Source organism: Eriocheir sinensis, chromosome 20, assembly GCF_024679095.1.
Source record: "Eriocheir sinensis breed Jianghai 21 chromosome 20, ASM2467909v1, whole genome shotgun sequence".
Taxonomy (NCBI): Eukaryota; Metazoa; Arthropoda; class Malacostraca; order Decapoda; family Varunidae; genus Eriocheir; species Eriocheir sinensis.
Window position 1 is genome coordinate 8028202 of NC_066528.1, and position 8464 is coordinate 8036665.

An 8464-nucleotide genomic window follows, 5' to 3' on the forward strand; every position below is an offset into this window, starting at 1 on the left:
GTCAAACACGAACGTTTACTACGGAAGCCATGTTGCGAATTATTTATCATATTATTTTCTTCGAAGAATTTCACCATATTGTCGCGAATGATAGGCTCCATTAACTTACAAACAATAGATGTCAGGCTAATTGGTCGATAGTTTCCTGGATGAGACTTGTCCCCCTTTTTGAAAATTGGTGTGACAGTTGCAAGTTTCCAATCCGACGGAACTTTTCCAGCTGTTAAAGATTTATTGAATATGATGGAGAGCGGTTTACAAATTTGATGTTTGATTTCTTTTAAGACCCTAGGGGTAATTTTGTCTGGACCAGGAGCTTTGCTTACTTTAATCTTTTCAATTGTGCGTAAAATGTCACTTTCTACGATGAGCACGCCACTTAACATCTTTTCGGCCCTTCTAACCTCCGGCGGTTGAGGTGATAAACAATCTTCGTCGGTAAATACGGATGCGAAAAAGTTATTTAGGATTGCAGCCATTTCATTTTCATCGTTCGTGTGGTTACCATTTTCATTAGCAAGCGGTCCGATACCACAAGTGAGTGACTTTTTTTTATCATTTACATAGCTGAAAAATTCTTTAGGGTTAGATTTACTTGTTTCCGCTATATATTCTTCAAGATTTTTCTTGCTTCGTTTTATTAATTTCTTGGTTTCGCGGCGAATTCTGTCCTACTCTAGTTTGTCAGCCTCACTCTGATTTGATATGTATCTACTGTATACGCATTTTTTAAGAGATAGGCTATTTTGAATTTCGTTACTCCACCATTTGGGTTTCTTCTTAGAAGCTGAACGTCTCTTACGATAGGGTACGCATATGCTTATGGCATTGTTCAATATTGTGGTGAAGGCCCCCCAAGATTTATCAATATCTGCTTCCGCCGTGATTTCAGTCCAGTCAGAATTATTTAGAATTGATCGGAGTCCTACGAAATTCGCTCTCTGATAATCAGGCACCTTTTCTTTACTAGGAGTTACTTTACTTTCTTTCATATTGATGCTGAATGTGATTGTTAGGTGATCGCTAGAACTAAAAATTGGACCAACATTTACTTCGTTAACTAGATCAGCTGTCGTTGAAAAGATAAGGTCAAGTATATTATTTTCCCGAGTCGGTTCTTGAACGTGTTGATGCAAATCACTTTCTAGTAAATTTGTGTACAGGTCGAGCCCTGTATGACAGTTCAACGGTTCACCCCATCTTTTCACTGGCAAGTTAAAGTCCCCAACAATTACTGCCTCGCAACTGCTACTTGTTTCTAATAATAATTCACTTAATGCGTGGTCGATATCAAGAGTCTGCCTTGGCGGTCTGTAGATAAGTCCAATTACTATTTTACGAGATTTATTTTTAATTTCAATGAAGACCGTGTCTACATTGGTTATAATATCTGTTTTCACGGATACTGGATGGAGAGAGTTGTGGATATAAAAGATAATGCCTCCACCCTGTCTGTTCTCTCTTTCATGACTAAAAATGGTATAGCCCGGTAATCTATATTCCGCTATGAAAACTCTATTTGAAGTGTCTATCCAAGATTTTTGTGACTCCGATGATGTGATCATGATTTGTAGCTGCGAGGACTTCTAAGTCTTCAAATTTGTTACGTAGGCTACGAGCGTTTACATAGCAAGCTTTAATGTGATTCGAGTCGGGAGTTTTTCGGGTTGAGTGCACCCTTACGGTGGAGCTGCTGGTGTTCTCGCATCCGCGTTTTTTGGCTTTCGAAGAGCCACTTGGTCACAGAGCAGCCTCCCGAAACGGGCTGCTCCAACAGGGTTTAAGTGAATGCCATCAGGAAGGAACAAGTCTGAATCGTAGTAAAAATTGTTCCACAAGTTAGCGAACTGGACGTTTTCTTGTGAGCAAAGGGACTGAAGTCTGTTGTTTGTGCTGAAGGCCTTATTGTAAAAGCTAGATTCGGCACCGACCCTCGGGAGGATTCCTGAGATTATGATGTTACTGGCATCCGTTTTACGTTTATACTGCTTGATCATGCGGCGGTATTTCTCAAGCAGTTCCTCAGAAAGGGTTGTCTTTACGTCATTTGTCCCCGCGTGAATGACAAAAAGGGTGTTTCGGTCGGCATTTCTCGTGACATCATCGCACGCTGCAGTGATGTCGTCCAGTCTGGCACCTGGATAGCAGTAACGTTTTCTGCGGCCGTTTGATGAACGACCACAGAACTCAACCAGCTGGCCACGCACCATGGAGTCCCCAACTAGGCGAGTCTCGAACTCATCCTCCATGGTGTCTGCCAGCACCTGGAACCTATTGAAGGTAGTGGGGGTCAGTAAATCCTTGGTTGCCTGCTTCGGTTTGGCTCCATTCCTTACAGGTTGGAACCCGACATCCTGTGAAGCAGGAAGAGAAGCGTTAAGTGGGGCAGGCTGGAAGTTGTCCTGTGAGGCAGGCTGGGAGTTAGCCTGTGAAGCAGGCTGGGGGTTAGCCTGTGAGGCAGGCTGTCGGTCAGCATGTGAGGCAGGCTGGCGGTTGTCCTGTGAGGCAGGCTGGCGGTTGTCCTGTGAGGCAGGCTGGGGGTTAGCCTGTGAGGCAGGCTGGGGGTTAGCCTGTGAGGCAGGCTGGGTGTTATTCTGTGAGGCAGGCTGGGAGTCAACCTGTGAGGCAGGTAACACGTCCTCCCGTGAAGCAGGAGGGTCGTCTGGAGAGGGCACAGTCTCGGTGGAGGGCCTCTTCACCATCGATGGTGGAGTCACTGCCACATTAGTTAAAACAAATTCCTGAAGGGCTACAAATTTCTTTTCAAGTTCATTGTGCTTGACTTTCCATTCAGTCACAGCCTTCTGAAGATGTAATCTTTGAACGCAGAGGCGGCAAGTTTTACTCAGCTGGAAGAACTGAGCTGCAAAACGTCCGGGACAGACGTCACACTTAAGGTTCGAAGGCATTGTTAGAAATTTAAGCGAGTTAACAGTTTGGGCAAATATTAAAAGCGCTTTCAAAATAACTTAAATTGTGACCATAAATTGAATTGTATAAAAATTGTGCATGGAAATTACATACTGCTGTGTTAGATGCCTCCAACACTGGGAGTTCGCTCCCACAGGGTCTTGAAAACGCCTCAAAGACCAATCGCTTGTCCTGAGCCTCGGTCACGAGAGAGACTTTCACAACCCGGCGCTTTTCAGCTATTGTCCTCGAAGTTTTGTCCCATAGAACGGGGCCGGCGTAGTCACATAGAGCAGAGCTGGCAAGGGAGGAGAGGAACCAGCAATTCATTCCCACTTTCCGAAACGTCTAACCCAACTCTGCGACCCTTTCGAGGCCTGGCCAGTGGCACCTGTCACCAGGTGTTCTCCACCAACTCTAGAGAGTATCAGACGCCCTTCCTGAGAGACCAAAAAGCTGAAATATTCCTTGAGTGTAAGAAAAACCCTCAGAAACTCCACCTAGAAGCCGGGAGGTACAACCTCAAATGGCCCACGGAAGACATCTCTTTCAGGAGAAAACAAGAACCAGCTGTTATGCAGAATAGGGATGGGAGTACCGTCGATAGAGGGGAGGGACGGGGAGCTCACACCGACAACTGGTTCCCAGGGAGGCTTTTTAGTGTAGAGGTCGCCACACTCCTCTACACCGCAGACCTAAATAATTAGGCACGGTCCAGCTGACTAGGACCCGGAACTCCAGCCATTGTCTCATAAAGAGATCCTCTGCCTGCAGTCCAATCCACCACTGCTGCTGCCCAGAGGCTTCACCGTGACCCTGGCACGGGAGACAGATCAGGTATTACACCTTGTCCAAGGGTGACCTGAGACTATGCAGGGCAGGGACGTCTAGTTCCCTGAGGTGAAAACAATTCGCCCGCATACCGGAAAAAAGAGAGAGAGAGAGAGAGAGAGAGAGAGAGAGAGAGAGAGAGAGAGAGAGAGAGAGAGAGAGAGAGAGAGAGAGAGAGGTAGATAGAGGTAGATAGAAAGAAACAGGTACACAGCCAGATACAGATAAACAGGCACAGACAAACAAACAGACAGACAGACAGAGAGACATAGACATACATACAAGCAGAAAAGCGGACAATGTAAAAAAGCAGGCATACAAACAACAATTTGGATAGTAAAAAGAAAGAGAAGAAATAATGTACCAATGGCTATTTGGGGAAGATAATAGTGACGTGGGCCTATACTCAACGCAGCGAGAAATGGACGATATGGTGGGGCACCGGAATTCCCCCACTGTTGCCATTCTCCACAGATCACCGGCTTGCCTTCTTTCTCCAACCCCGCTCCAGCTCCTTACCCTCTGTCTCTGTCTTTCTTTCTCTCTCTCTGTTTCTATATAAATTGGTGTATGTCCGAAATTATTTCCGAAAGTATTCTAACTTTTGTTCCACACCACCACTGAGGTAAAAATCAATGCGTGGTTTCTGTATAAACATTTTCCCCCATCCTAAACGTGGCATATGAGCGGGGGAGGGCCCTGACCTATACTTGCCAGGCGGGGTTGGAGAGCGGGCCGGTGATCTGTGGAGATGTGGCATCAGTGGGGGAATCCCGGTCAAACCAGGTGCCCTACCCTATTGTCCATTTCTCGCTGTGCTGAGTATAGGGAAGCTAAGTGCGACGACTGGCTGGCGGAGATAATGCCAGTGGGGAGGGAGGGAGCAAGTGAAGGATACGCAATATCAAAATCTACGACGGGAACATGAACCATCCGACAAAGGCAAATGAATATTCTCTCTCTTCCCTGTCTCACCAACCCACCACTATGAGTAATTATAGGCTTATGACACGGAAATATATTGCAGCTGTGCACATGGATATGGATTCAATTCATAATTACGCCAATAGATGAATCACGACCTCCAAAAAGCATGAATAATATAATTGTTATTATCTGTATCAAGTAACTTAGGAAATCAATATATTTGTAAGGTCGTGTCTCACACTTAAGTTTTGTATCTGAAAAAAAAAATCACTAACTTTACAATGTACTCTCTATTACAGAATATCCTTTTTCCACTTTCCAGCACTAAGTCCCTATATCATCAACCCTTGTAATGCTGGAAGACCTACGCTGTTTATGCCTAACATATGACCAATGAATATTGCACAATGAGGCAGACTAAGCCGTGGAAATATGCATGGCTCGGCTTCTGCACGGACGAGGGGAGTGACCCCACGCAGTGCACCTCCTCTGAGACTGAAATAATAAGCTTTGATTCCCGCAGCAGCCAGCAGCATTAACTACCCGCCGCACCTGCCGCCGTTCGCCCCCTGCACTTAATTGTTGACGGCGAGACCAGTATAACGTTTTAATTACTCTGTCTATAAAGGTAGAGAAATTATACGCTGATGCATGCACCCTAATGAAAGCACCTTTCTACCTGCCATTAGAGACGGGTCATGATCAAAAGGACGGATGAAAAACTATGGGAAAGAGAATTGATAATGATTGGTAATTTTATGTTCATAATTTTGTATGCATAACCAACAACAGCAACAAAGTTTTTTTTTCAGGAAAATGTAAGGTAAATATACAAAATATTGGTAAACACAAAATGCTAGGTTAGTTTTCTTTATAACAATTTCATATACTTCTCTTCTGTTATTGAATGGCATGTTGTGTATTCCATGTTGAGTTTGCTGTAATTCATACCGTGGTTTTCTACCTCAGATGTTCATTTTCATCCCCCCAAATGTTCCCTTTCTAATGAAAGTTTTGCTTATTTGCGTCATAAGAAACCATAACTGTATCGTAACAGGTCCGTATGAATTTATTAATTTGATTTAATTATTTTTCTGAGTAGATAATTATCCATAATAAATATATGTCAGTTTGTTTATATAATACGGGTTAATCAAAAAGAAAATTAACTATAGCATATGTTTTTATAACTCCTTATAGAAAATATCCTTTTCTTTCAAGTGAAAATAAGTGTTGTCCACCCATCGCACATACAACCATCGACCCAGGGAACAAAGAATAGTGGTCTTTTCCAAGAAATCTCAAGTAAATTACTATCTAGACGTGACCGACCTCATAGCCTCTGCATCGAGGGAATATAAAAGGTAAGAAACCCCGAGGTAAGGTTAGGGGAAAAGAAGAAAGGAAGGAGACCCGCTGCAAGAAAAGATAACGTTGTTTTGGTATATTTACTGGAATGTATTTTTTGTTTGTGTAGAGGAGTTCGGGGACGGTCGCCTTCTGGGTGTCCAGCCCTCGCAACAGCAAGACTGGCACTACGGTACGGTACGGAATTTTTAACCGTACTCCGTCCCTAAAAAATACCGTACCGTGATTTTGTACCGTACCCCCAGCTCTTATTCCGCATCGTACAGTACAGTAAAAATACCGTACCGTAATTCCGTACCATTATCGTACCATCAGGAAAATATATACATACATAAGGAAAAAAATATTTGTGAAAAAAATAATTAAGGTACATCAATGAATTTGAAAACGCACTTTTACAAAGTGACTAAACATGGATCAGGCCTCCTAAATATAGCCTACCAGGCGCTAAAGGGCAAGAAAGTAAAAAAAAAAATAATAAATAAATAAATAAATACATAAAAACTTAGGATGATCATTTGTTTTAAGCCTGTGGTACGGTACGGTTCGGGATTTTGCTAATTTTTCCGCACCTAATATCATTCCGTGCCCTACATTAGGAAAAATATCGTACCGTAATTCCGAACCGTACTTTTTATCAAAATTTCAACCGTACCGTACTGTATTCCCTACCGTACCGTAACGTAGTGCCAGCCTTGCGCAGCAGGCGCTCGACCAGTGCTTGGGTCACCTCCACCTTGGTGACAGTCTCCTCGCACTGCTGTTCCAAACGAGGCGGTGACTGTCCGGGGTTATCCACATTCATCTTCCCGGCGAAGAGGCTGGCAAGCAGCTGGGCTTTCTCCCAGCTGCTGGTGGCCACCGTTTCGCGTGGCCTTGTGAGAGGAAGGATCGTGTCCTGGCGGCTGATCCCCTGCCATTCCTTAACAAGGGATCACCAAGTCTTGTTCCCCTGCTCCACACAGCTTGCACCTCAAGTCATTCTCCCCCTTCCATATGGCTCACTTACTGGTCACCACCATCCTCCCGCTGACCGCCCAGTGCAGGACCTTGTTGCGCCGAGTCGGGTTTCGTTTGTACAGGAGCCAGGGTGAGTACTTGGCGTCGGCAGCAACCTGGCAGCGGTAACCAAACCATGGTTGGTCCGCTGGTCTGGTGGTGTACTCCCGGTGGGGCGGTGGCCTCATCCCCAGCCACCCCCACATCTCTCTCTCTCTCTCTCTCTCTCTCTCTCTCTCTCTCTCTCTCTCTCTCTCTCACACACACACACACACACACACACACTGTCGCACGCACACACGCACATGGGAACTTCTCTATAGTCTAATGGTTTGCGCGCTCGGCTCAGAACCGTGAGATCCCAGTGTCGATTCTCGGGCGGAGTGAAGATGAATGGGCACTTTTCTTCACGCCTTGCCACCTGTCCACCCAGCAGTGAATGGTGCCGATTACACGCCATGGGTTGTGTTTGGGCTCCCAAGTGTGTGTTTCTGTGTGTGTGTGTGTGTGTGTGTGTGTGTGTGATATTAGGTTCCACGCGTATTCAGGCATCCCTCACATGCTCCATTTTCATTCGTTAAGGGTACTGGCTTGCGATTAGGAGTCTAGCGCGTGATCAAACCATGAAAAATGACACATAAAATGTACGTTTGAGTATTTGTTAGGATAGTTTGTGTTCTACACGTTAGTATAGTTAAATTATCAATTAAAGTTTTAAAGATTCCTTTATTTTTGAATCACTGTCTCGGGACCCAGAAAAAAAAAGAGGATGACCATAGCAGCACAGTTAATTAATAGTGACCCCAATCAGAGGCAAATACTGGGTGGAGATATGGAGACAAGAATTGTAAATATGATAGGAGAGGGAAGGAAAGCAATTAGTCAGATTTACAAAGCCGTAAACATCTGATAAGACTAGCACTAGCAAGGCGGGTTACGGAAAATACCCAGACCCAGATACAGAAAACGGATACCCAGTAGGCGTGGCCAGAAAGTGTGGATAACCATTCAAAAGACTTTAAACATGTCACGTGCGGTGTAACGATATGCTGTAAGCGAATAACTGAACAGAGAAGTCACTGTGGGAGTGTCTGAAGAGTGAATCACGAATAACAGGAGAAGTAAACCATACAACATAATGAGCGAGCCAATGGTTGTTGACAGGAAGTATTGGCTACTGGTTATGTAGAAAATTAAGGCGTGTCAAGAAAGTAGTTCCCCTTCAAGCAAAGAACAAACGTGACCTAGAAATCAGTAGTAAGAGCAGACCGAGCTTGGTTCTCGCCTCAAGCAGACCTGCTACTCACTCAGCTGAGAATGGCTGTTGTGATCTTAATCGTGAGTAGAAATTCGAGAATCTAAGGGAAACCGACTGTATTGTCCTGGAGATTATATTGTAGGAGATGTGTAGTAGGATTGTGAGTGGTAC